Here is a 24,993-nt window from a genome sequence, read left to right as displayed (position 1 = left end):
ACTATTTAAATGCAACTAATTAATTTGTAGCCCTATGAATTGAGCATATTTCTACATGGTCCGTTGGTCTAGGGGTGTGATACTCGCTTTGGGTGCGAGTGGTCCCGGGTTCAAATCCCAGACGGACCCAAGTTTTTGCAGAAGTAGTTTTGTGACTATTTAATTGCAACTAATTACAGGGTAGTCGTATGAGTTGAGCATATTTTACTTGCGCAGATTGTCCGTTTTTCTTGGGGTATGAAACTCGCTTTGGCTGCGAGTGGTCCCGGGTTCAAATCCCGGACAGACCCGAATTCTTTCAGAAGTAATTTAGTAACTATTTAAATGCAACTAACTACAGGGTAGTCCTATGAGTTGAGCACATTTTACTTACGCACATTGTCCGTTTGTCTAGGGGTATGATACTCGCTTTGGCTGCGAGTGGTCCCGGGTTCAAATCCCGGACAGACCCGAGTTCTTTCAGAAGTAATTTAGCAACTATTTAAATGCAACTAACTACAGGGTAGACCTATGAGTTGGGCATATTTTACTCGAACACACGGTCCGTTGGTCTAGGGGTATGATACTTACTTAGGGTGCGAGTGGTCCCGGGTTCAAATCCCGGACGGACCCGAGCTTTTGCAGAAGTAATTTAGTGACTATTTAAATGCAAATAATTAATTTGTAGCCCTATGAATTGAGCATATTTCTATTCCATACATGGTGCCCTGGTCTAGGGGTATGATACTCGCTTTGGGTGCGAGTGTTCTAGGTTTCAAATCCCGGACGTACCCCAGTTTTTGCAAAAGTAGTTTTGTGACTATTTAATTGCAACTAATTACAGGGTAGTCCTATGAGTTGAGCATATTTTACTTACGCAGATTGTCCGTTGGTCTAGGGGTATGATACTCGCTTTGGCTGCGAGTGGTCCCGGGTTCGTATCCTGGACAGACCCGAGTTCTTTCAGCTGTAATTTAGAAATTATTTAAATGCAACTAACTACAGGGTAGTCCTATGAGTTGAGCACATTTTACTTGCGCACATTGTCCGTTTGTCTAGGGGTATGATACTCGCTTTGGCTGCGAGTGGTCCCGGGTTCAAATCCCGGACAGACCCGAGTTCTTTCAGAAGTAATTTAGCAACTATTTAAATGCAACTAACTACAGGGTAGACCTATGAGTTGGGCATATTTTACATGAACTCACGGTCCGTTGGTCTAGGGGTATGAATCCCGCTTAGGGTGCGAGTGGTCCCGGGTTCAAATCCCGGACGGACCCGAGATTTTGCGGAAGTAGTTTTGGGACTATATAATTGCAACTAATTACAGGGTAGTCTATGAGTTGAGCATATTTTACTTACACACATTGTCCGTTGGTCTAGGAGTATGACACTCGCTTAGGTGCGAGTGGTCTCGGGTTCTAATCCCGGACGGACCCGAGTTTTTGAAGAAGTAATTTAGTGACTATTTAAATGCAACTAACTAATTTGTAGCCCTATGAATTGAGCATATTTCTATTCCATACATGGTGCGCTGGTCTAGGGGTATGATACTCCCTTTGTGTGCGAGTGTTCTAGGTTTCAAATCCCGGACGCACCCGAGTTTTTGCAGAAGTAGTTTCGTGACTATTTAATTGCAACTATTTACAGGGTAGGCCTATTAGTTGAGCACATTTTTCTTACACATATGGTCCGTTGGTCTAGGGGTATGATACTCGCTTTGGCTGCGAGTGGTCCCGGGTTCAAATCCCGGACAGACCCGAGTTCTTTCAGAAGTAATTTAGCAACTATTTAAATGTAACTAACTACAGGGTAGACCTATGAGTTGGGCATATTTTTCTTGAACACATGGTCCGTTGGTCTAGGGGGATGATACTCGCTTAGGGTGCGAGTGGTCCCGGGTTCAAATCCCGGAGGGACCCGAGTTTTTGCAGAAGTAATTTAGTGACTATTTAAATGCAACTAATTAATTTGTAGCCCTATGAATTGAGCATATTTCTACATGGTCCGTTGGTCTAGGGGTATGATACTCGCTTTGGGTGCGAGTGGTCCCGGGTTCAAATCCCAGACGGACCCAAGTTTTTGCAGAAGTAGTTTTGTGACTATTTAATTGCAACTAATTACAGGGTAGTCCTATGAGTTGAGCATATTTTACTTACGCAGATTGCCCGTTGGTCTAGGGGTATGAAACTCGCTTTGGCTGCGAGTGGTCCCGGGTTCAAATCCCGGACAGACCCGAGTTCTTCCAGAAGTAATTTAGTAACTATTTAAATTCAACTAACTACAGGGTAGACCTATGAGTTGGGCATATTTTACTCGAACACACGGTCCGTTGGTCTAGGGGTATGATGCTCGCTTAGGGTGCGAGTGGTCCCGAGTTCAAATACCGGACGGACCCGAGCTTTTGCAGAAGTAGTTTTGGGACTGTATAATTTGAACTAATTACAGGTTAGTCCTATGAGTTCAGCATATTTTACTTACGCACATTGTCCGTTGGTCTAGGGGGATGATACTCGCTTAGGGTGCGAGTGGTCCCGGGTTCAAATCCCGGAGGGACCCGAGTTTTTGCAGAAGTAATTTAGTGACTATTTAAATGCAACTAATTAATTTGTAGCCCTATGAATTGAGCATATTTCTATTCCATACATGGTGCCCTGGTCTAGGGGTATGATACTCGCTTTGGGTGCGAGTGTTCTAGGTTTCAAATCCCGGACGTACCCGAGTTTTTGCAAAAGTAGTTTTGTGACTATTTAATTGCAACTAATTACAGGGTAGTCCTATGAGTTGAGCATATTTTACTTACGCAGATTGTCCGTTGGTCTAGGGGTATGATACTCGCTTTGGCTGCGAGTGGTCCCGGGTTCATATCCTGGACAGACCCGAGTTCTTTCAGCTGTAATTTAGAAATTATTTAAATGCAACTAACTACAGGGTAGTCCTATGAGTTGAGCACATTTTATTTACGCACATTGTCCGTTTGTCTAGTGGTATAATATTCGCTTTGGCTGCGAGTGGTCCCGGGTTCAAATCCCGTACAGACCCGAGTTCCTTCAGAAGTAATTTAGCAACTATTTAAATGCAACTAACTACAGGGTAGACCTATGAGTTGGGCATATTTTACATGAACACACGGTCCTTTGGTCTAGGGGTATGAATCTCGCTTTGGGTGCGAGTGGTCCCGGGTTCAAATCCCAGACGGACCCAAGTTTTTGCAGAAGTAGTTTTGTGACTATTTAATTGCAACTAATTACAGGGTAGTCCTATGAGTTGAGCATATTTTACTTTCGCAGATTGTCCGTTGGTCTAGGGGTATGATACTCGCTTTGGCGCGAGTGGTCTCGGGTTCAAATCCCGGACAGACCCGAGTTCTTTCAGAAGTAATTTAGCAACTATTTAAATGCAACTAACTACAGGGTAATCCTATGAGTTGGGCATATTTTACTCGAACACACGGTCCGTTGGTCTAGGGGTATGATACTCGCTTAGGGTGCGAGTGGTCCCGGGTTCAAATCCCAGATGGACCCGAGTTTTTGCAGAAGTAATTTAGTGACTATTTAAATGCAGCTAATTAATTTGTAGCCCTATGAATTGAGCATATTTCTGCATGGTCCGTTGGTCTAGGGGTATGATACTCGCTTTGGGTGCGAGTGGTCCCGGGTTCAAATCCCAGACGGACCCAAGTTTTTGCAGAAGTAGTTTTGTGACTATTTAATTGCAACTAATTACCGGGTAGTCCTATGAGTTGAGCATATTTTACTCACGCAGATTGTCCGTTGGTCTAGGTGTATGAAACTCGCTTTGGCTTCGAGTGGTCCCGGGTTCAAAACCCGGACGGACCCGAGTTCTTTCAGAAGTAATTTAGCAACTATTTAAATGCAACTAACTACAGGGTAGACCTATGAGTTGGGCATATTTTACTCGACCACACGGTCCGTTGGTCTAGGGGTATGATACTTACTTAGGGTGCGAGTGGTCCCGGGTTCAAATCCCGGACGGACCCGAGCTTTTGCAGAAGTAATTTAGTGACTATTTAAATGCAACTAATTAATTTGTAGCCCTATGAATTGAGCATATTTCTATTCCATACATGGTGCCCTGGTCTAGGGGTATGATACTCGCTTTGGGTGCGAGTGTTCTAGGTTTCAAATCCCGGACGTACCCCAGTTTTTGCAAAAGTAGTTTTGTGACTATTTAATTGCAACTAATTACAGGGTAGTCCTATGAGTTGAGCATATTTTACTTACGCAGATTGTCCGTTGGTCTAGGGGTATGATACTCGCTTTGGCTGCGAGTGGTCCCGGGTTCGTATCCTGGACAGACCCGAGTTCTTTCAGCTGTAATTTAGAAATTATTTAAATGCATCTAACTACAGGGTAGTCCTATGAGTTGAGCACATTTTACTTGCGCACATTGTCCGTTTGTCTAGGGGTATGATACTCGCTTTGGCTGCGAGTGGTCCCGGGTTCAAATCCCGGACAGACCCGAGTTCTTTCAGAAGTAATTTAGCAACTATTTAAATGCAACTAACTACAGGGTAGACCTATGAGTTGGGCATATTTTACATGAACTCACGGTCCGTTGGTCTAGGGGTATGAATCCCGCTTAGGGTGCGAGTGGTCCCGGGTTCAAATCCCGGACGGACCCGAGATTTTGCGGAAGTAGTTTTGGGACTATATAATTGCAACTAATTACAGGGTAGTCTATGAGTTGAGCATATTTTACTTACACACATTGTCCGTTGGTCTAGGAGTATGACACTCGCTTAGGTGCGAGTGGTCTCGGGTTCAAAACCCGGACGGACCCAAGTTTTTGCAGAAGTAGTTTTGTGACTATTTAATTGCAACTAATTACAGGGTAGTCCTATGAGTTGAGCATATTTTACTCACGCAGATTGTCCGTTGGTCTAGGTGTATGAAACTCGCTTTGGCTTCGAGTGGTCCCGGGTTCAAAACCCGGACGGACCCAAGTTTTTGCAGAAGTAGTTTTGTGACTATTTAATTGCAACTAATTACCGGGTAGTCCTATGAGTTGAGCATATTTTACTCACGCAGATTGTCCGTTGGTCTAGGTGTATGAAACTCGCTTTGGCTTCGAGTGGTCCCGGGTTCAAAACCCGGACGGACCCAAGTTTTTGCAGAAGTAGTTTTGTGACTATTTAATTGCAACTAATTACAGGGTAGTCCTATGAGTTGAGCATATTTTACTTTCGCAGATTGTCCGTTGGTCTAGGGGTATGATACTCGCTTTGGCGCGAGTGGTCTCGGGTTCAAATCCCGGACAGACCCGAGTTCTTTCAGAAGTAATTTAGCAACTATTTAAATGCAACTAACTACAGGGTAATCCTATGAGTTGGGCATATTTTACTCGAACACACGGTCCGTTGGTCTAGGGGTATGATACTCGCTTAGGGTGCGAGTGGTCCCGGGTTCAAATCCCAGATGGACCCGAGTTTTTGCAGAAGTAATTTAGTGACTATTTAAATGCAACTAATTACAGGGTAGTCCTATGAGTTGAGCATATTTTACTTACGCAGATTGCCCGTTGGTCTAGGGGTATGAAACTCGCTTTGGCTGCGAGTGGTCCCGGGTTCAAATCCCGGACAGACCCGAGTTCTTCCAGAAGTAATTTAGTAACTATTTAAATTCAACTAACTACAGGGTAGACCTATGAGTTGGGCATATTTTACTCGAACACACGGTCCGTTCGTCTAGGGGTATGATACTCGCTTAGGGTGCGAGTGGTCCCGAGTTCAAATCCCGGACGGACCCGAGCTTTTGCAGAAGTAGTTTTGGGACTGTATAATTTGAACTAATTACAGGTTAGTCCTATGAGTTGAGCATATTTTACTTACGCACATTGTCCGTTGGTCTAGGGGGATGATACTCGCTTAGGGTGCGAGTGGTCCCGGGTTCAAATCCCGGAGGGACCCGAGTTTTTGCAGAAGTAATTTAGTGACTATTTAAATGCAACTAATTAATTTTTAGCCCTATGAATTGAGCATATTTCTATTCCATACATGGTGCCCTGGTCTAGGGGTATGATACTCGCTTTGGGTGCGAGTGTTCTAGGTTTCAAATCCCGGACGTACCCGAGTTTTTGCAAAAGTAGTTTTGTGACTATTTAATTGCAACTAATTACAGGGTAGTCCTATGAGTTGAGCATATTTTACTTACGCAGATTGTCCGTTGGTCTAGGGGTATGATACTCGCTTTGGCTGCGAGTGGTCCCGGGTTCATATCCTGGACAGACCCGAGTTCTTTCAGCTGTAATTTAGAAATTATTTAAATGCAACTAACTACAGGGTAGTCCTATGAGTTGAGCACATTTTATTTACGCACATTGTCCGTTTGTCTAGTGGTATAATATTCGCTTTGGCTGCGAGTGGTCCCGGGTTCAAATCCCGTACAGACCCGAGTTCCTTCAGAAGTAATTTAGCAACTATTTAAATGCAACTAACTACAGGGTAGACCTATGAGTTGGGCATATTTTACATGAACACACGGTCCTTTGGTCTAGGGGTATGAATCTCGCTTTGGGTGCGAGTGGTCCCGGGTTCAAATCCCAGACGGACCCAAGTTTTTGCAGAAGTAGTTTTGTGACTATTTAATTGCAACTAATTACAGGGTAGTCCTATGAGTTGAGCATATTTTACTTTCGCAGATTGTCCGTTGGTCTAGGGGTATGATACTCGCTTTGGCGCGAGTGGTCTCCGGTTCAAATCCCGGACAGACCCGAGTTCTTTCAGAAGTAATTTAGCAACTATTTAAATGCAACTAACTACAGGGTAGACCTATGAGTTGGGCATATTTTACTCGAACACACGGTCCGTTGGTCTAGGGGTATGATACTCGCTTAGGGTGCGAGTGGTCCCGGGTTCAAATCCCGGACGGACCCGAGCTTTTGCAGAAGTAGTTTTGGGACTGTATAATTTGAACTAATTACAGGTTAGTCCTATGAGTTGAGCATATTTTACTTACGCACATTGTCCGTTGGTCTAGGGGTATGATACTCGCTTTGACTGCGAGTGGTCCCGGGTTCATATCCCGGACAGACCCGAGTTTTTTCTGAAGTAATTTAGTAACTATTTAAATTCAACTAACTACAGGGTAGACCTATGAGTTGGGCATATTTTTCTTCAACACATGGTCCGTTGGTCTAGGGGGATGATACTCGCTTAGGGTGCGAGTGGTCCCGGGTTCACATCCCGGAGGGACCCGAGTTTTTGCAGAAGTAATTTAGTGACTATTTAAATGCAACTAATTAATTTGTAGCCCTATGAATTGAGCAAATTTCTACATGGTCCGTTGGTCTAGGGGTATGATACTCGCTTTGGGTGCGAGTGGTCCCGGGTTCAAATCCCAGACGGACCCAAGTTTTTGCAGACGTAGTTTTGTGACTATTTAATTGCAACTAATTACAGGGTAGTCCTATGAGTTGAGCATATTTTACTTACGCAGATTGTCCGTTGGTCTAGGGGTATGATACTCGCTTTGGCTGCGAGTGGTCCCGGGTTCATATCCTGGACAGACCCGAGTTCTTTCAGCTGTAATTTAGAAATTATTTAAATGCAACTAACTACAGGGTAGTCCTATGAGTTGAGCACATTTTATTTACGCACATTGTCCGTTCGTCTAGTGGTATAATATTCGCTTTGGCTGCGAGTGGTCCCGGGTTCAAATCCCGTACAGACACGAGTTCTTTCAGAAGTAATTTAGCAACTATTTAAATGCAACTAACTACAGGGTAGACCTATGAGTTGGGCAAATTTTACATGAACACACGGTCCGTTGGTCTAGGGGTATGATACTCGCTTAGGGTGCGAGTGGTCCCGGGTTCAAATACCGGACGGACCCGAGCTTTTGCAGAAGTAGTTTTGGGACTGTATAATTTGAACTAATTACAGGTTAGTCCTATGAGTTGAGTATATTTTACTTACGCACATTGTCCGTTGGTCTAGGGGTATGATACTCGCTTTGACTGCGAGTGGTCCCGGGTTCAAATCCCGGACAGACCCGAGTTCTTTCAGAAGAAATTTAGTAACTATTTAAATTCAACTAACTACAGGGTAGACCTATGAGTTGGGCATATTTTTCTTGAACACATGGTCCGTTGGTCTAGGGGGATGATACTCGCTTAGGGTGCGAGTGGTTCCGGGTTCAAATCCCGGAGGGACCCGAGTTTTTGCAGAAGTAATTTAGTGACTATTTAAATGCAACTAATTAATTTGTAGCCCTATGAATTGAGCATATTTCTACATGGTCCGTTGGTCAAGGGGTATGATACTCGCTTTGGGTGCGAGTGGTCCCGGGTTCAAATCCCAGACGGACCCAAGTTTTTGCAGAAGTAGTTTTGTGACTATTTAATTGCAACTAACTACAGGGTAGTCCTATGAGTTGAGCACATTTTACTTACGCACATTGTCCGTTTGTCTAGGGGTATGATACTCGCTTTGGCTGCGAGTGGTACCGGGTTCAAATCCCGGACAGACCCGAGTTCTTTCAGAAGTAATTTAGCAACTATTTAAATGCAACTAACTACAGGGTAGACCTATGAGTTGGGCATATTTTACTCGAACACACGGTCCGTTGGTCTAGGGGTATGATACTTACTTAGGGTGCGAGTGGTCCCGGGTTCAAATCCCGGACGGACCCGAGCTTTTGCAGAAGTAATTTAGTGACTATATAAATGCAACTAATTAATTTGTAGCCCTATGAATTGAGCATATTTCTATTCCATACATGGTGCCCTGGTCTAGGGGTATGATACTCGCTTTGGGTGCGAGTGTTCTAGGTTTCAAATCCCGGACGTACCCGAGTTTTTGCAAAAGTAGTTTTGTGACTATTTAATTGCAACTAATTACAGGGTAGTCCTATGAGTTGAGCATATTTTACTTACGCAGATTGTCCGTTGGTCTAGGGGTATGATACTCGCTTTGGCTGCGAGTGGTCCCGGGTTCATATCCTGGACAGACCCGAGTTCTTTCAGCGGTAATTTAGAAATTATTTAAATGCAACTAACTACAGGGTAGTCCTATGAGTTGAGCACATTTTATTTACGCACATTGTCCGTTTGTCTAGTGGTATGATATTCGCTTTGGCTGCGAGTGGTCCCGGGTTCAAATCCCGTACAGACCCGAGTTCTTTCAGAAGTAATTTAGAAACTATTTAAATGCAACTAACTACAGGGTAGACCTATGAGTTGGGCATATTTTACATGAACACACGGTCCGTTGGTCTAGGGGTATGAGTCTCGCTTTGGGTGCGAGTGGTCCCGGGTTCAAATCCCAGACGGACCCAAGTTTTTGCAGAAGTAGTTTTGTGACTATTTAATTGCAACTAATTACAGAGTAGTCCTATGAGTTGAGCACATTTTATTTACGCACATTGTCCGTTTGTCTAGTGGTATAATATTCGCTTTGGCTGCGAGTGGTCCCGGGTTCAAATCCCGTACAGACCCGAGATCTTTCAGAAGTAATTTAGCAACTATTTAAATGCAACTAACTACAGGGTAGACCTATGAGTTGGGCATATTTTACATGAACACACGGTCCGTTGGTCTAGGGGTATGAATCTCGCTTTGGGTGCGAGTGGTCCCGGGTTCAAATCCCAGACGAACCCAAGTTTTTGCAGAAGTAGTTTTGTGACTATTTAATTGCAACTAATTACAGGGTAGTCCTATGAGTTGAGCATATTTTACTTACGCACATTGTCCGTTGGTCTAGGGGTATGATACTCGCTTTGACTGCGAGTGGTCCCGGGTTCAAATCCCGGACAGACCCGAGTTCTTTCAGAAGAAATTTAGTAACTATTTAAATTCAACTAACTACAGGGTAGACCTATGAGTTGGGCATATTTTTCTTGAACACATGGTCCGTTGGTCTAGGGGGATGATACTCGCTTAGGGTGCGAGTGGTCCCGGGTTCAAATCCCGGAGGGACCCGAGTTTTTGCAGAAGTAATTTAGTGACTATTTAAATGCAACTAATTAATTTGTAACCCTATGAATTGAGCATATTTCTACATGGTCCGTTGGTCTAGGGGTGTGATACTCGCTTTGGGTGCGAGTGGTCCCGGGTTCAAATCCCAGACGGACCCAAGTTTTTGCAGAAGTAGTTTTGTGACTATTTAATTGCAACTAATTACAGGGTAGTCGTATGAGTTGAGCATATTTGCTTGCTCAGATTGTCCGTTTTTCTTGGGGTATGAAACTCGCTTTGGCTGCGAGTGGTCCCGGGTTCAAATCCCGGACAGACCCGAATTCTTTCAGAAGTAATTTAGTAACTATTTAAATGCAACTAACTACAGGGTAGTCCTATGAGTTGAGCACATTTTACTTACGCACATTGTCCGTTTGTCTAGGGGTATGATACTCGCTTTGGCTGCGAGTGGTCCCGGGTTCAAATCCCGGACAGACCCGAGTTCTTTCAGAAGTAATTTAGCAACTATTTAAATGCAACTAACTACAGGGTAGACCTATGAGTTGGGCATATTTTACTCGAACACACGGTCCGTTGGTCTAGGGGTATGATACTTACTTAGGGTGCGAGTGGTCCCGGGTTCAAATCCCGGACGGACCCGAGCTTTTGCAGAAGTAATTTAGTGACTATTTAAATGCAACTAATTAATTTGTAGCCCTATGAATTGAGCATATTTCTATTCCATACATGGTGCCCTGGTCTAGGGGTATGATACTCACTTTGGGTGCGAGTGTTCTAGGTTTTAAATCCCGGACGTACCCCAGTTTTTGCAAAAGTAGTTTTGTGACTATTTAATTGCAACTAATTACAGGGTAGTCCTATGAGTTGAGCATATTTTACTTACGCAGATTGTCCGTTGGTCTAGGGGTATGATACTCGCTTTGGCTGCGAGTGGTCCCGGGTTCATATCCTGGACAGACCCGAGTTCTTTCAGCTGTAATTTAGAAATTATTTAAATGCAACTAACTACAGGGTAGTCCTATGAGTTGAGCACATTTTACTTGCGCACATTGTCCGTTTGTCTAGGGGTATGATACTCGCTTTGACTGCGAGTGGTCCCGGGTTCATATCCCGGACAGACCCGAGTTTTTTCTGAAGTAATTTAGTAACTATTTAAATTCAACTAACTACAGGGTAGACCTATGAGTTGGGCATATTTTTCTTCAACACATGGTCCGTTGGTCTAGGGGGATGATACTCGCTTAGGGTGCGAGTGGTCCCGGGTTCACATCCCGGAGGGACCCGAGTTTTTGCAGAAGTAATTTAGTGACTATTTAAATGCAACTAATTAATTTGTAGCCCTATGAATTGAGCAAATTTCTACATGGTCCGTTGGTCTAGGGGTATGATACTCGCTTTGGGTGCGAGTGGTCCCGGGTTCAAATCCCAGACGGACCCAAGTTTTTGCAGAAGTAGTTTTGTGACTATTTAATTGCAACTAATTACAGGGTAGTCGTATGAGTTGAGCATATTTGCTTGCTCAGATTGTCCGTTTTTCTTGGGGTATGAAACTCGCTTTGGCTGCGAGTGGTCCCGGGTTCAAATCCCGGACAGACCCGAATTCTTTCAGAAGTAATTTAGTAACTATTTAAATGCAACTAACTACAGGGTAGTCCTATGAGTTGAGCACATTTTACTTACGCACATTGTCCGTTTGTCTAGGGGTATGATACTCGCTTTGGCTGCGAGTGGTCCCGGGTTCAAATCCCGGACAGACCCGAGTTCTTTCAGAAGTAATTTAGCAACTATTTAAATGCAACTAACTACAGGGTAGACCTATGAGTTGGGCATATTTTACTCGAACACACGGTCCGTTGGTCTAGGGGTATGATACTTACTTAGGGTGCGAGTGGTCCCGGGTTCAAATCCCGGACGGACCCGAGCTTTTGCAGAAGTAATTTAGTGACTATTTAAATGCAACTAATTAATTTGTAGCCCTATGAATTGAGCATATTTCTATTCCATACATGGTGCCCTGGTCTAGGGGTATGATACTCGCTTTGGGTGCGAGTGTTCTAGGTTTCAAATCCCGGACGTACCCGAGTTTTTGCAAAAGTAGTTTTGTGACTATTTAATTGCAACTAATTACAGGGTAGTCCTATGAGTTGAGCATATTTTACTTACGCAGATTGTCCGTTGGTCTAGGGGTATGATACTCGCTTTGGCTGCGAGTGGTCCCGGGTTCATATCCTGGACAGACCCGAGTTCTTTCAGCTGTAATTTAGAAATTATTTAAATGCAACTAACTACAGGGTAGTCCTATGAGTTGAGCACATTTTATTTACGCACATTGTCCGTTTGTCTAGTGGTATAATATTCGCTTTGGCTGCGAGTGGTCCCGGGTTCAAATCCCGTACAGACCCGAGTTCCTTCAGAAGTAATTTAGCAACTATTTAAATGCAACTAACTACAGGGTAGACCTATGAGTTGGGCATATTTTACATGAACACACGGTCCTTTGGTCTAGGGGTATGAATCTCGCTTTGGGTGCGAGTGGTCCCGGGTTCAAATCCCAGACGGACCCAAGTTTTTGCAGAAGTAGTTTTGTGACTATTTAATTGCAACTAATTACAGGGTAGTCCTATGAGTTGAGCATATTTTACTTTCGCAGATTGTCCGTTGGTCTAGGGGTATGATACTCGCTTTGGCGCGAGTGGTCTCGGGTTCAAATCCCGGACAGACCCGAGTTCTTTCAGAAGTAATTTAGCAACTATTTAAATGCAACTAACTACAGGGTAATCCTATGAGTTGGGCATATTTTACTCGAACACACGGTCCGTTGGTCTAGGGGTATGATACTCGCTTAGGGTGCGAGTGGTCCCGGGTTCAAATCCCAGATGGACCCGAGTTTTTGCAGAAGTAATTTAGTGACTATTTAAATGCAGCTAATTAATTTGTAGCCCTATGAATTGAGCATATTTCTGCATGGTCCGTTGGTCTAGGGGTATGATACTCGCTTTGGGTGCGAGTGGTCCCGGGTTCAAATCCCAGACGGACCCAAGTTTTTGCAGAAGTAGTTTTGTGACTATTTAATTGCAACTAATTACCGGGTAGTCCTATGAGTTGAGCATATTTTACTCACGCAGATTGTCCGTTGGTCTAGGTGTATGAAACTCGCTTTGGCTTCGAGTGGTCCCGGGTTCAAAACCCGGACGGACCCGAGTTCTTTCAGAAGTAATTTAGCAACTATTTAAATGCAACTAACTACAGGGTAGACCTATGAGTTGGGCATATTTTACTCGACCACACGGTCCGTTGGTCTAGGGGTATGATACTTACTTAGGGTGCGAGTGGTCCCGGGTTCAAATCCCGGACGGACCCGAGCTTTTGCAGAAGTAATTTAGTGACTATTTAAATGCAACTAATTAATTTGTAGCCCTATGAATTGAGCATATTTCTATTCCATACATGGTGCCCTGGTCTAGGGGTATGATACTCGCTTTGGGTGCGAGTGTTCTAGGTTTCAAATCCCGGACGTACCCCAGTTTTTGCAAAAGTAGTTTTGTGACTATTTAATTGCAACTAATTACAGGGTAGTCCTATGAGTTGAGCATATTTTACTTACGCAGATTGTCCGTTGGTCTAGGGGTATGATACTCGCTTTGGCTGCGAGTGGTCCCGGGTTCGTATCCTGGACAGACCCGAGTTCTTTCAGCTGTAATTTAGAAATTATTTAAATGCAACTAACTACAGGGTAGTCCTATGAGTTGAGCACATTTTACTTGCGCACATTGTCCGTTTGTCTAGGGGTATGATACTCGCTTTGGCTGCGAGTGGTCCCGGGTTCAAATCCCGGACAGACCCGAGTTCTTTCAGAAGTAATTTAGCAACTATTTAAATGCAACTAACTACAGGGTAGACCTATGAGTTGGGCATATTTTACATGAACTCACGGTCCGTTGGTCTAGGGGTATGAATCCCGCTTAGGGTGCGAGTGGTCCCGGGTTCAAATCCCGGACGGACCCGAGATTTTGCGGAAGTAGTTTTGGGACTATATAATTGCAACTAATTACAGGGTAGTCTATGAGTTGAGCATATTTTACTTACACACATTGTCCGTTGGTCTAGGAGTATGACACTCGCTTAGGTGCGAGTGGTCTCGGGTTCAAAACCCGGACGGACCCAAGTTTTTGCAGAAGTAGTTTTGTGACTATTTAATTGCAACTAATTACAGGGTAGTCCTATGAGTTGAGCATATTTTACTCACGCAGATTGTCCGTTGGTCTAGGTGTATGAAACTCGCTTTGGCTTCGAGTGGTCCCGGGTTCAAAACCCGGACGGACCCAAGTTTTTGCAGAAGTAGTTTTGTGACTATTTAATTGCAACTAATTACCGGGTAGTCCTATGAGTTGAGCATATTTTACTCACGCAGATTGTCCGTTGGTCTAGGTGTATGAAACTCGCTTTGGCTTCGAGTGGTCCCGGGTTCAAAACCCGGACGGACCCAAGTTTTTGCAGAAGTAGTTTTGTGACTATTTAATTGCAACTAATTACAGGGTAGTCCTATGAGTTGAGCATATTTTACTTTCGCAGATTGTCCGTTGGTCTAGGGGTATGATACTCGCTTTGGCGCGAGTGGTCTCGGGTTCAAATCCCGGACAGACCCGAGTTCTTTCAGAAGTAATTTAGCAACTATTTAAATGCAACTAACTACAGGGTAATCCTATGAGTTGGGCATATTTTACTCGAACACACGGTCCGTTGGTCTAGGGGTATGATACTCGCTTAGGGTGCGAGTGGTCCCGGGTTCAAATCCCAGATGGACCCGAGTTTTTGCAGAAGTAATTTAGTGACTATTTAAATGCAACTAATTACAGGGTAGTCCTATGAGTTGAGCATATTTTACTTACGCAGATTGCCCGTTGGTCTAGGGGTATGAAACTCGCTTTGGCTGCGAGTGGTCCCGGGTTCAAATCCCGGACAGACCCGAGTTCTTCCAGAAGTAATTTAGTAACTATTTAAATTCAACTAACTACAGGGTAGACCTATGAGTTGGGCATATTTTACTCGAACACACGGTCCGTTCGTCTAGGGGTATGATACTCGCTTAGGGTGCGAGTGGTCCCGAGTTCAAATCCCGGACGGACCCGAGCTTTTGCAGAAGTAGTTTTGGGACTGTATAATTTGAACTAATTACAGGTTAGTCCTATGAGTTGAGCATATTTTACTTACGCACATTGTCCGTTGGTCTAGGGGGATGATACTCGCTTAGGGTGCGAGTGGTCCCGGGTTCAAATCCCGGAGGGACCCGAGTTTTTGCAGAAGTAATTTAGTGACTATTTAAATGCAACTAATTAATTTTTAGCCCTATGAATTGAGCATATTTCTATTCCATACATGGTGCCCTGGTCTAGGGGTATGATACTCGCTTTGGGTGCGAGTGTTCTAGGTTTCAAATCCCGGACGTACCCGAGTTTTTGCAAAAGTAGTTTTGTGACTATTTAATTGCAACTAATTACAGGGTAGTCCTATGAGTTGAGCATATTTTACTTACGCAGATTGTCCGTTGGTCTAGGGGTATGATACTCGCTTTGGCTGCGAGTGGTCCCGGGTTCATATCCTGGACAGACCCGAGTTCTTTCAGCTGTAATTTAGAAATTATTTAAATGCAACTAACTACAGGGTAGTCCTATGAGTTGAGCACATTTTATTTACGCACATTGTCCGTTTGTCTAGTGGTATAATATTCGCTTTGGCTGCGAGTGGTCCCGGGTTCAAATCCCGTACAGACCCGAGTTCCTTCAGAAGTAATTTAGCAACTATTTAAATGCAACTAACTACAGGGTAGACCTATGAGTTGGGCATATTTTACATGAACACACGGTCCTTTGGTCTAGGGGTATGAATCTCGCTTTGGGTGCGAGTGGTCCCGGGTTCAAATCCCAGACGGACCCAAGTTTTTGCAGAAGTAGTTTTGTGACTATTTAATTGCAACTAATTACAGGGTAGTCCTATGAGTTGAGCATATTTTACTTTCGCAGATTGTCCGTTGGTCTAGGGGTATGATACTCGCTTTGGCGCGAGTGGTCTCCGGTTCAAATCCCGGACAGACCCGAGTTCTTTCAGAAGTAATTTAGCAACTATTTAAATGCAACTAACTACAGGGTAGACCTATGAGTTGGGCATATTTTACTCGAACACACGGTCCGTTGGTCTAGGGGTATGATACTCGCTTAGGGTGCGAGTGGTCCCGGGTTCAAATCCCGGACGGACCCGAGCTTTTGCAGAAGTAGTTTTGGGACTGTATAATTTGAACTAATTACAGGTTAGTCCTATGAGTTGAGCATATTTTACTTACGCACATTGTCCGTTGGTCTAGGGGTATGATACTCGCTTTGACTGCGAGTGGTCCCGGGTTCATATCCCGGACAGACCCGAGTTTTTTCTGAAGTAATTTAGTAACTATTTAAATTCAACTAACTACAGGGTAGACCTATGAGTTGGGCATATTTTTCTTGAACACATGGTCCGTTGGTCTAGGGGGATGATACTCGCTTAGGGTGCGAGTGGTTCCGGGTTCAAATCCCGGAGGGACCCGAGTTTTTGCAGAAGTAATTTAGTGACTATTTAAATGCAACTAATTAATTTGTAGCCCTATGAATTGAGCATATTTCTACATGGTCCGTTGGTCAAGGGGTATGATACTCGCTTTGGGTGCGAGTGGTCCCGGGTTCAAATCCCAGACGGACCCAAGTTTTTGCAGAAGTAGTTTTGTGACTATTTAATTGCAACTAACTACAGGGTAGTCCTATGAGTTGAGCACATTTTACTTACGCACATTGTCCGTTTGTCTAGGGGTATGATACTCGCTTTGGCTGCGAGTGGTACCGGGTTCAAATCCCGGACAGACCCGAGTTCTTTCAGAAGTAATTTAGCAACTATTTAAATGCAACTAACTACAGGGTAGACCTATGAGTTGGGCATATTTTACTCGAACACACGGTCCGTTGGTCTAGGGGTATGATACTTACTTAGGGTGCGAGTGGTCCCGGGTTCAAATCCCGGACGGACCCGAGCTTTTGCAGAAGTAATTTAGTGACTATATAAATGCAACTAATTAATTTGTAGCCCTATGAATTGAGCATATTTCTATTCCATACATGGTGCCCTGGTCTAGGGGTATGATACTCGCTTTGGGTGCGAGTGTTCTAGGTTTCAAATCCCGGACGTACCCGAGTTTTTGCAAAAGTAGTTTTGTGACTATTTAATTGCAACTAATTACAGGGTAGTCCTATGAGTTGAGCATATTTTACTTACGCAGATTGTCCGTTGGTCTAGGGGTATGATACTCGCTTTGGCTGCGAGTGGTCCCGGGTTCATATCCTGGACAGACCCGAGTTCTTTCAGCGGTAATTTAGAAATTATTTAAATGCAACTAACTACAGGGTAGTCCTATGAGTTGAGCACATTTTATTTACGCACATTGTCCGTTTGTCTAGTGGTATGATATTCGCTTTGGCTGCGAGTGGTCCCGGGTTCAAATCCCGTACAGACCCGAGTTCTTTCAGAAGTAATTTAGAAACTATTTAAATGCAACTAACTACAGGGTAGACCTATGAGTTGGGCATATTTTACATGAACACACGGTCCGTTGGTCTAGGGGTATGAGTCTCGCTTTGGGTGCGAGTGGTCCCGGGTTCAAATCTCAGACGGACCCAAGTTTTTGCAGAAGTAGTTTTGTGACTATTTAATTGCAACTAATTACAGAGTAGTCCTATGAGTTGAGCACATTTTATTTACGCACATTGTCCGTTTGTCTAGTGGTATAATATTCGCTTTGGCTGCGAGTGGTCCCGGGTTCAAATCCCGTACAGACCCGAGATCTTTCAGAAGTAATTTAGCAACTATTTAAATGCAACTAACTACAGGGTAGACCTATGAGTTGGGCATATTTTACATGAACACACGGTCCGTTGGTCTAGGGGTATGAATCTCGCTTTGGGTGCGAGTGGTCCCGGGTTCAAATCCCAGACGAACCCAAGTTTTTGCAGAAGTAGTTTTGTGACTATTTAATTGCAACTAATTACAGGGTAGTCCTATGAGTTGAGCATATTTTACTTACGCACATTGTCCGTTGGTCTAGGGGTATGATACTCGCTTTGACTGCGAGTGGTCCCGGGTTCAAATCCCGGACAGACCCGAGTTCTTTCAGAAGAAATTTAGTAACTATTTAAATTCAACTAACTACAGGGTAGACCTATGAGTTGGGCATATTTTTCTTGAACACATGGTCCGTTGGTCTAGGGGGATGATACTCGCTTAGGGTGCGAGTGGTCCCGGGTTCAAATCCCGGAGGGACCCGAGTTTTTGCAGAAGTAATTTAGTGACTATTTAAATGCAACTAATTAATTTGTAACCCTATGAATTGAGCATATTTCTACATGGTCCGTTGGTCTAGGGGTGTGATACTCGCTTTGGGTGCGAGTGGTCCCGGGTTCAAATCCCAGACGGACCCAAGTTTTTGCAGAAGTAGTTTTGTGACTATTTAATTGCAACTAATTACAGGGTAGTCGTATGAGTTGAGCATATTTGCTTGCTCAGATTGTCCGTTTTTCTTGGGGTATGAAACTCGCTTTGGCTGCGAGTGGTCCCGGGTTCAAATCCCGGACAGACCCGAATTCTTTCAGAAGTAATTTAGTAACTATTTAAATGCAACTAACTACAGGGTAGTCCTATGAGTTGAGCACATTTTACTTACGCACATTGTCCGTTTGTCTAGGGGTATGATACTCGCTTTGGCTGCGAGTGGTCCCGGGTTCAAATCCCGGACAGACCCGAGTTCTTTCAGAAGTAATTTAGCAACTATTTAAATGCAACTAACTACAGGGTAGACCTATGAGTTGGGCATATTTTACTCGAACACACGGTCCGTTGGTCTAGGGGTATGATACTTACTTAGGGTGCGAGTGGTCCCGGGTTCAAATCCCGGACGGACCCGAGCTTTTGCAGAAGTAATTTAGTGACTATTTAAATGCAACTAATTAATTTGTAGCCCTATGAATTGAGCATATTTCTATTCCATACATGGTGCCCTGGTCTAGGGGTATGATACTCACTTTGGGTGCGAGTGTTCTAGGTTTTAAATCCCGGACGTACCCCAGTTTTTGCAAAAGTAGTTTTGTGACTATTTAATTGCAACTAATTACAGGGTAGTCCTATGAGTTGAGCATATTTTACTTACGCAGATTGTCCGTTGGTCTAGGGGTATGATACTCGCTTTGGCTGCGAGTGGTCCCGGGTTCATATCCTGGACAGACCCGAGTTCTTTCAGCTGTAATTTAGAAATTATTTAAATGCAACTAACTACAGGGTAGTCCTATGAGTTGAGCACATTTTACTTGCGCACATTGTCCGTTTGTCTAGGGGTATGATACTCGCTTTGACTGCGAGTGGTCCCGGGTTCATATCCCGGACAGACCCGAGTTTTTTCTGAAGTAATTTAGTAACTATTTAAATTCAACTAACTACAGGGTAGACCTATGAGTTGGGCATATTTTTCTTCAACACATGGTCCGTTGGTCTAGGGGGATGATACTCGCTTAGGGTGCGAGTGGTCCCGGGTTCACATCCCGGAGGGACCCGAGTTTTTGCAGAAGTAATTTAGTGACTATTTAAATGCAACTAATTAATTTGTAGCCCTATGAATTGAGCAAATTTCTACATGGTCCGTTGGTCTAGGGGTATGATACTCGCTTTGGGTGCGAGTGGTCCCGGGTTCAAATCCCAGACGGACCCAAGTTTTTGCAGACGTAGTTTTGTGACTATTTAATTGCAACTAATTACAGGGTAGTCCTATGAGTTGAGCATATTTTACTTACGCAGATTGTCCGTTGGTCTAGGGGTATGATACTCGCTTTGGCTGCGAGTGGTCCCGGGTTCATATCCTGGACAGACCCGAGTTCTTTCAGCTGTAATTTAGAAATTATTTAAATGCAACTAACTACAGGGTAGTCCTATGAGTTGAGCACATTTTATTTACGCACATTGTCCGTTCGTCTAGTGGTATAATATTCGCTTTGGCTGCGAGTGGTCCCGGGTTCAAATCCCGTACAGACACGAGTTCTTTCAGAAGTAATTTAGCAACTATTTAAATGCAACTAACTACAGGGTAGACCTATGAGTTGGGCAAATTTTACATGAACACACGGTCCGTTGGTCTAGGGGTATGATACTCGCTTAGGGTGCGAGTGGTCCCGGGTTCAAATCCCGGACAGACCCGAGTTCTTTCAGAAGAAATTTAGTAACTATTTAAATTCAACTAACTACAGGGTAGACCTATGAGTTGGGCATATTTTTCTTGAACACATGGTCCGTTGGTCTAGGGGGATGATACTCGCTTAGGGTGCGAGTGGTTCCGGGTTCAAATCCCGGAGGGACCCGAGTTTTTGCAGAAGTAATTTAGTGACTATTTAAATGCAACTAATTAATTTGTAGCCCTATGAATTGAGCATATTTCTACATGGTCCGTTGGTCAAGGGGTATGATACTCGCTTTGGGTGCGAGTGGTCCCGGGTTCAAATCCCAGACGGACCCAAGTTTTTGCAGAAGTAGTTTTGTGACTATTTAATTGCAACTAACTACAGGGTAGTCCTATGAGTTGAGCACATTTTACTTACGCACATTGTCCGTTTGTCTAGGGGTATGATACTCGCTTTGGCTGCGAGTGGTACCGGGTTCAAATCCCGGACAGACCCGAGTTCTTTCAGAAGTAATTTAGCAACTATTTAAATGCAACTAACTACAGGGTAGACCTATGAGTTGGGCATATTTTACTCGAACACACGGTCCGTTGGTCTAGGGGTATGATACTTACTTAGGGTGCGAGTGGTCCCGGGTTCAAATCCCGGACGGACCCGAGCTTTTGCAGAAGTAATTTAGTGACTATATAAATGCAACTAATTAATTTGTAGCCCTATGAATTGAGCATATTTCTATTCCATACATGGTGCCCTGGTCTAGGGGTATGATACTCGCTTTGGGTGCGAGTGTTCTAGGTTTCAAATCCCGGACGTACCCGAGTTTTTGCAAAAGTAGTTTTGTGACTATTTAATTGCAACTAATTACAGGGTAGTCCTATGAGTTGAGCATATTTTACTTACGCAGATTGTCCGTTGGTCTAGGGGTATGATACTCGCTTTGGCTGCGAGTGGTCCCGGGTTCATATCCTGGACAGACCCGAGTTCTTTCAGCGGTAATTTAGAAATTATTTAAATGCAACTAACTACAGGGTAGTCCTATGAGTTGAGCACATTTTATTTACGCACATTGTCCGTTTGTCTAGTGGTATGATATTCGCTTTGGCTGCGAGTGGTCCCGGGTTCAAATCCCGTACAGACCCGAGTTCTTTCAGAAGTAATTTAGAAACTATTTAAATGCAACTAACTACAGGGTAGACCTATGAGTTGGGCATATTTTACATGAACACACGGTCCGTTGGTCTAGGGGTATGAGTCTCGCTTTGGGTGCGAGTGGTCCCGGGTTCAAATCCCAGACGGACCCAAGTTTTTGCAGAAGTAGTTTTGTGACTATTTAATTGCAACTAATTACAGAGTAGTCCTATGAGTTGAGCACATTTTATTTACGCACATTGTCCGTTTGTCTAGTGGTATAATATTCGCTTTGGCTGCGAGTGGTCCCGGGTTCAAATCCCGTACAGACCCGAGATCTTTCAGAAGTAATTTAGCAACTATTTAAATGCAACTAACTACAGGGTAGACCTATGAGTTGGGCATATTTTACATGAACACACGGTCCGTTGGTCTAGGGGTATGAATCTCGCTTTGGGTGCGAGTGGTCCCGGGTTCAAATCCCAGACGAGCCCAAGTTTTTGCAGAAGTAGTTTTGTGACTATTTAATTGCAACTAATTACAGGGTAGTCCTATGAGTTGAGCATATTTTACTTACGCACATTGTCCGTTGGTCTAGGGGTATGATACTCGCTTTGACTGCGAGTGGTCCCGGGTTCAAATCCCGGACAGACCCGAGTTCTTTCAGAAGAAATTTAGTAACTATTTAAATTCAACTAACTACAGGGTAGACCTATGAGTTGGGCATATTTTTCTTGAACACATGGTCCGTTGGTCTAGGGGGATGATACTCGCTTAGGGTGCGAGTGGTCCCGGGTTCAAATCCCGGAGGGACCCGAGTTTTTGCAGAAGTAATTTAGTGACTATTTAAATGCAACTAATTAATTTGTAACCCTATGAATTGAGCATATTTCTACATGGTCCGTTGGTCTAGGGGTGTGATACTCGCTTTGGGTGCGAGTGGTCCCGGGTTCAAATCCCAGACGGACCCAAGTTTTTGCAGAAGTAGTTTTGTGACTATTTAATTGCAACTAATTACAGGGTAGTCGTATGAGTTGAGCATATTTGCTTGCGCAGATTGTCCGTTTTTCTTGGGGTATGAAACTCGCTTTGGCTGCGAGTGGTCCCGGGTTCAAATCCCGGACAGACCCGAATTCTTTCAGAAGTAATTTAGTAACTATTTAAATGCAACTAACTACAGGGTAGTCCTATGAGTTGAGCACATTTTACTTACGCACATTGTCCGTTTGTCTAGGGGTATGATACTCGCTTTGGCTGCGAGTGGTCCCGGGTTCAAATCCCGGACAGACCCGAGTTCTTTCAGAAGTAATTTAGCAACTATTTAAATGCAACTAACTACAGGGTAGACCTATGAGTTGGGCATATTTTACTCGAACACACGGTCCGTTGGTCTAGGGGTATGATACTTACTTAGGGTGCGAGTGGTCCCGGGTTCAAATCCCGGACGGACCCGAGCTTTTGCAGAAGTAATTTAGTGACTATTTAAATGCAACTAATTAATTTGTAGCCCTATGAATTGAGCATATTTCTATTCCATACATGGTGCCCTGGTCTAGGGGTATGATACTCACTTTGGGTGCGAGTGTTCTAGGTTTTAAATCCCGGACGTACCCCAGTTTTTGCAAAAGTAGTTTTGTGACTATTTAATTGCAACTAATTACAGGGTAGTCCTATGAGTTGAGCATATTTTACTTACGCAGATTGTCCGTTGGTCTAGGGGTATGATACTCGCTTTGGCTGCGAGTGGTCCCGGGTTCATATCCTGGACAGACCCGAGTTCTTTCAGCTGTAATTTAGAAATTATTTAAATGCAACTAACTACAGGGTAGTCCTATGAGTTGAGCACATTTTACTTGCGCACATTGTCCGTTTGTCTAGGGGTATGATACTCGCTTTGGCTGCGAGTGGTCCCGGGTTCAAATCCCGGACAGACCCGAGTTCTTTCAGAAGTAATTTAGCAACTATTTAAATGCAACTAACTACAGGGTAGACCTATGAGTTGGGCATATTTTACATGAACTCACGGTCCGTTGGTCTAGGGGTATGAATCCCGCTTAGGGTGCGAGTGGTCCCGGGTTCAAATCCCGGACGGACCCGAGATTTTGCGGAAGTAGTTTTGGGACTATATAATTGCAACTAATTACAGGGTAGTCTATGAGTTGAGCATATTTTACTTACACACATTGTCCGTTGGTCTAGGAGTATGACACTCGCTTAGGTGCGAGTGGTCTCGGGTTCTAATCCCGGACGGACCCGAGTTTTTTAAGAAGTAATTTAGTGACTATTTAAATGCAACTAACTAATTTGTAGCCCTATGAATTGAGCATATTTCTATTCCATACATGGTGCGCTGGTCTAGGGGTATGATACTCCCTTTGTGTGCGAGTGTTCTAGGTTTCAAATCCCGGACGCACCCGAGTTTTTGCAGAAGTAGTTTTGTGACTATTTAATTGCAACTAATTACAGGGTAGTCCTATAAGTTGAGCATATTTTACTTCCGCAGATTGTCCGTTGGTCTAGGGGTATGATACTCGCTTTGGCTGCGAGTGGTCCCGGGTTCAAATCCCGGACAGACCCGAGTTCTTTCAGAAGTAATTTAGCAACTATTTAAATGCAACTAACTACAGGGTAGACCTATGAGTTGGGCATATTTTACTCGACCACACGGTCCGTTGGTCTAGGGGTATAATACTTACTTAGGGTGCGAGTGGTCTCGGGTTCAAATCCCGGACAGACCCGAGTTCTTTCAGAAGTAATTTAGCAACTATTTAAATGCAACTAACTACAGGGTAGACCTATGAGTTGGGCATATTTTACTCGAACACACGGTCCGTTGGTCTAGGGGTATGATACTCGCTTAGGGTGCGAGTGGTCCCGGGTTCAATTCCCGGAGGGACCCGAGTTTTTGCAGAAGTAATTTAGTGACTATTTAAATGCAACTAATTAATTTGTAGCCCTATGAATTGAGCATATTTCTACATGGTCCGTTGGTCTAGGGGTATGATACTCGCTTTGGGTGCGAGTGGTCCCGGGTTCAAATCCCTGACGGACCCAAGTTTTTGCAGAAGTAGTTTTGTGACTATTTAATTGCAACTAATTACAGGGTAGTCCTATGAGTTGAGCACATTTTACTTACGCACATTGTCCGTTTGTCTAGGGGTATGATACTCGCTTTGGCTGCGAGTGGTCCCGGGTTCAAATCCCGGACAGACCCGAGTTCTTTCAGAAGTAATTTAGCAACTATTTAAATGCAACTAACTACAGGGTAGACCTATGAGTTGGGCATATTTTACACGAACACACGGTCCGTTGGTCTAGGGGTATGAATCTCGCTTAGGGTGCGAGTGGTCCCGGGTTCAAATCCCGGACGGACCCGAGATTTTGCGTAAGTAGTTTTGGGACTATGTAATTGCAACTAATTACAGGGTAGTCCTATGAGTTGAGCATATTTTACTTACTTACATTGTCCGTTGGTCTAGGAGTATGACACTCGCTTAGGTGCGAGTGGTCTCGGGTTCTAATCCCGGACGGACCCGAGTTTTTGAAGAAGTAATTTAGTGACTATTTAAATGCAACTAACTAATTTGTAGCCCTATGAATTGAGCATATTTCTATTCCATACATGGTGCGCTGGTCTAGGGGTATGATACTCCCTTTGTGTGCGAGTGTTCTAGGTTTCAAATCCCGGACGCACCCGAGTTTTTGCAGAAGTAGT

General features: G+C 44.0%; 27 non-coding genes across 27 annotated transcripts; all 27 read left to right on the top strand.

Annotated features, from left to right (window-relative positions):
- The first annotated feature begins 540 nt into the window (after positions 1–540).
- TRNAP-AGG (transfer RNA proline (anticodon AGG)) lies at positions 541–612 on the top strand. The gene has a single exon. It is a non-coding gene; the product is annotated as a tRNA-Pro (tRNA).
- Positions 613–1,826: 1,214 nt separating this feature from the next.
- On the top strand, positions 1,827–1,898 carry TRNAP-AGG (transfer RNA proline (anticodon AGG)). The gene has a single exon. It is a non-coding gene; the product is annotated as a tRNA-Pro (tRNA).
- Positions 1,899–3,428: 1,530 nt separating this feature from the next.
- TRNAP-AGG (transfer RNA proline (anticodon AGG)) lies at positions 3,429–3,500 on the top strand. Its single transcript has one exon. It is a non-coding gene; the product is annotated as a tRNA-Pro (tRNA).
- A 404-nt stretch (positions 3,501–3,904) lies between these two features.
- Positions 3,905–3,976, top strand: TRNAP-AGG (transfer RNA proline (anticodon AGG)). Its single transcript has one exon. It is a non-coding gene; the product is annotated as a tRNA-Pro (tRNA).
- A 1,374-nt stretch (positions 3,977–5,350) lies between these two features.
- TRNAP-AGG (transfer RNA proline (anticodon AGG)) lies at positions 5,351–5,422 on the top strand. Its single transcript has one exon. It is a non-coding gene; the product is annotated as a tRNA-Pro (tRNA).
- Positions 5,423–6,798: 1,376 nt separating this feature from the next.
- TRNAP-AGG (transfer RNA proline (anticodon AGG)) lies at positions 6,799–6,870 on the top strand. The gene has a single exon. It is a non-coding gene; the product is annotated as a tRNA-Pro (tRNA).
- Positions 6,871–7,757: 887 nt separating this feature from the next.
- Positions 7,758–7,829, top strand: TRNAP-AGG (transfer RNA proline (anticodon AGG)). The gene has a single exon. It is a non-coding gene; the product is annotated as a tRNA-Pro (tRNA).
- A 250-nt stretch (positions 7,830–8,079) lies between these two features.
- On the top strand, positions 8,080–8,151 carry TRNAP-AGG (transfer RNA proline (anticodon AGG)). Its single transcript has one exon. It is a non-coding gene; the product is annotated as a tRNA-Pro (tRNA).
- A 404-nt stretch (positions 8,152–8,555) lies between these two features.
- Positions 8,556–8,627, top strand: TRNAP-AGG (transfer RNA proline (anticodon AGG)). The gene has a single exon. It is a non-coding gene; the product is annotated as a tRNA-Pro (tRNA).
- Positions 8,628–9,843: 1,216 nt separating this feature from the next.
- Positions 9,844–9,915, top strand: TRNAP-AGG (transfer RNA proline (anticodon AGG)). The gene has a single exon. It is a non-coding gene; the product is annotated as a tRNA-Pro (tRNA).
- Positions 9,916–10,479: 564 nt separating this feature from the next.
- TRNAP-AGG (transfer RNA proline (anticodon AGG)) lies at positions 10,480–10,551 on the top strand. The gene has a single exon. It is a non-coding gene; the product is annotated as a tRNA-Pro (tRNA).
- Positions 10,552–11,759: 1,208 nt separating this feature from the next.
- TRNAP-AGG (transfer RNA proline (anticodon AGG)) lies at positions 11,760–11,831 on the top strand. Its single transcript has one exon. It is a non-coding gene; the product is annotated as a tRNA-Pro (tRNA).
- An 893-nt stretch (positions 11,832–12,724) lies between these two features.
- On the top strand, positions 12,725–12,796 carry TRNAP-AGG (transfer RNA proline (anticodon AGG)). The gene has a single exon. It is a non-coding gene; the product is annotated as a tRNA-Pro (tRNA).
- Positions 12,797–13,200: 404 nt separating this feature from the next.
- TRNAP-AGG (transfer RNA proline (anticodon AGG)) lies at positions 13,201–13,272 on the top strand. Its single transcript has one exon. It is a non-coding gene; the product is annotated as a tRNA-Pro (tRNA).
- A 1,374-nt stretch (positions 13,273–14,646) lies between these two features.
- Positions 14,647–14,718, top strand: TRNAP-AGG (transfer RNA proline (anticodon AGG)). Its single transcript has one exon. It is a non-coding gene; the product is annotated as a tRNA-Pro (tRNA).
- A 1,376-nt stretch (positions 14,719–16,094) lies between these two features.
- Positions 16,095–16,166, top strand: TRNAP-AGG (transfer RNA proline (anticodon AGG)). The gene has a single exon. It is a non-coding gene; the product is annotated as a tRNA-Pro (tRNA).
- A 250-nt stretch (positions 16,167–16,416) lies between these two features.
- On the top strand, positions 16,417–16,488 carry TRNAP-AGG (transfer RNA proline (anticodon AGG)). Its single transcript has one exon. It is a non-coding gene; the product is annotated as a tRNA-Pro (tRNA).
- A 404-nt stretch (positions 16,489–16,892) lies between these two features.
- On the top strand, positions 16,893–16,964 carry TRNAP-AGG (transfer RNA proline (anticodon AGG)). Its single transcript has one exon. It is a non-coding gene; the product is annotated as a tRNA-Pro (tRNA).
- Positions 16,965–18,180: 1,216 nt separating this feature from the next.
- Positions 18,181–18,252, top strand: TRNAP-AGG (transfer RNA proline (anticodon AGG)). Its single transcript has one exon. It is a non-coding gene; the product is annotated as a tRNA-Pro (tRNA).
- A 564-nt stretch (positions 18,253–18,816) lies between these two features.
- Positions 18,817–18,888, top strand: TRNAP-AGG (transfer RNA proline (anticodon AGG)). Its single transcript has one exon. It is a non-coding gene; the product is annotated as a tRNA-Pro (tRNA).
- A 1,209-nt stretch (positions 18,889–20,097) lies between these two features.
- TRNAP-AGG (transfer RNA proline (anticodon AGG)) lies at positions 20,098–20,169 on the top strand. The gene has a single exon. It is a non-coding gene; the product is annotated as a tRNA-Pro (tRNA).
- Positions 20,170–20,258: 89 nt separating this feature from the next.
- Positions 20,259–20,330, top strand: TRNAP-AGG (transfer RNA proline (anticodon AGG)). Its single transcript has one exon. It is a non-coding gene; the product is annotated as a tRNA-Pro (tRNA).
- A 404-nt stretch (positions 20,331–20,734) lies between these two features.
- TRNAP-AGG (transfer RNA proline (anticodon AGG)) lies at positions 20,735–20,806 on the top strand. Its single transcript has one exon. It is a non-coding gene; the product is annotated as a tRNA-Pro (tRNA).
- A 1,216-nt stretch (positions 20,807–22,022) lies between these two features.
- On the top strand, positions 22,023–22,094 carry TRNAP-AGG (transfer RNA proline (anticodon AGG)). Its single transcript has one exon. It is a non-coding gene; the product is annotated as a tRNA-Pro (tRNA).
- Positions 22,095–22,658: 564 nt separating this feature from the next.
- Positions 22,659–22,730, top strand: TRNAP-AGG (transfer RNA proline (anticodon AGG)). Its single transcript has one exon. It is a non-coding gene; the product is annotated as a tRNA-Pro (tRNA).
- Positions 22,731–24,105: 1,375 nt separating this feature from the next.
- Positions 24,106–24,177, top strand: TRNAP-AGG (transfer RNA proline (anticodon AGG)). The gene has a single exon. It is a non-coding gene; the product is annotated as a tRNA-Pro (tRNA).
- A 404-nt stretch (positions 24,178–24,581) lies between these two features.
- TRNAP-AGG (transfer RNA proline (anticodon AGG)) lies at positions 24,582–24,653 on the top strand. The gene has a single exon. It is a non-coding gene; the product is annotated as a tRNA-Pro (tRNA).
- Positions 24,654–24,993: the final 340 nt, after the last annotated feature.

The sequence above is a fragment of the Phalangium opilio genome, unplaced genomic scaffold (assembly GCF_054372755.1).
Source record: "Phalangium opilio isolate 3A_F unplaced genomic scaffold, DU_Popi_V2 ptg000088l_1, whole genome shotgun sequence".
In the NCBI taxonomy this organism is placed as follows: domain Eukaryota; kingdom Metazoa; phylum Arthropoda; class Arachnida; order Opiliones; family Phalangiidae; genus Phalangium; species Phalangium opilio.
The sequence above is the reverse complement of the archived record's forward strand: the minus strand, read 5'-3'. Positions and strand labels throughout refer to the sequence as shown.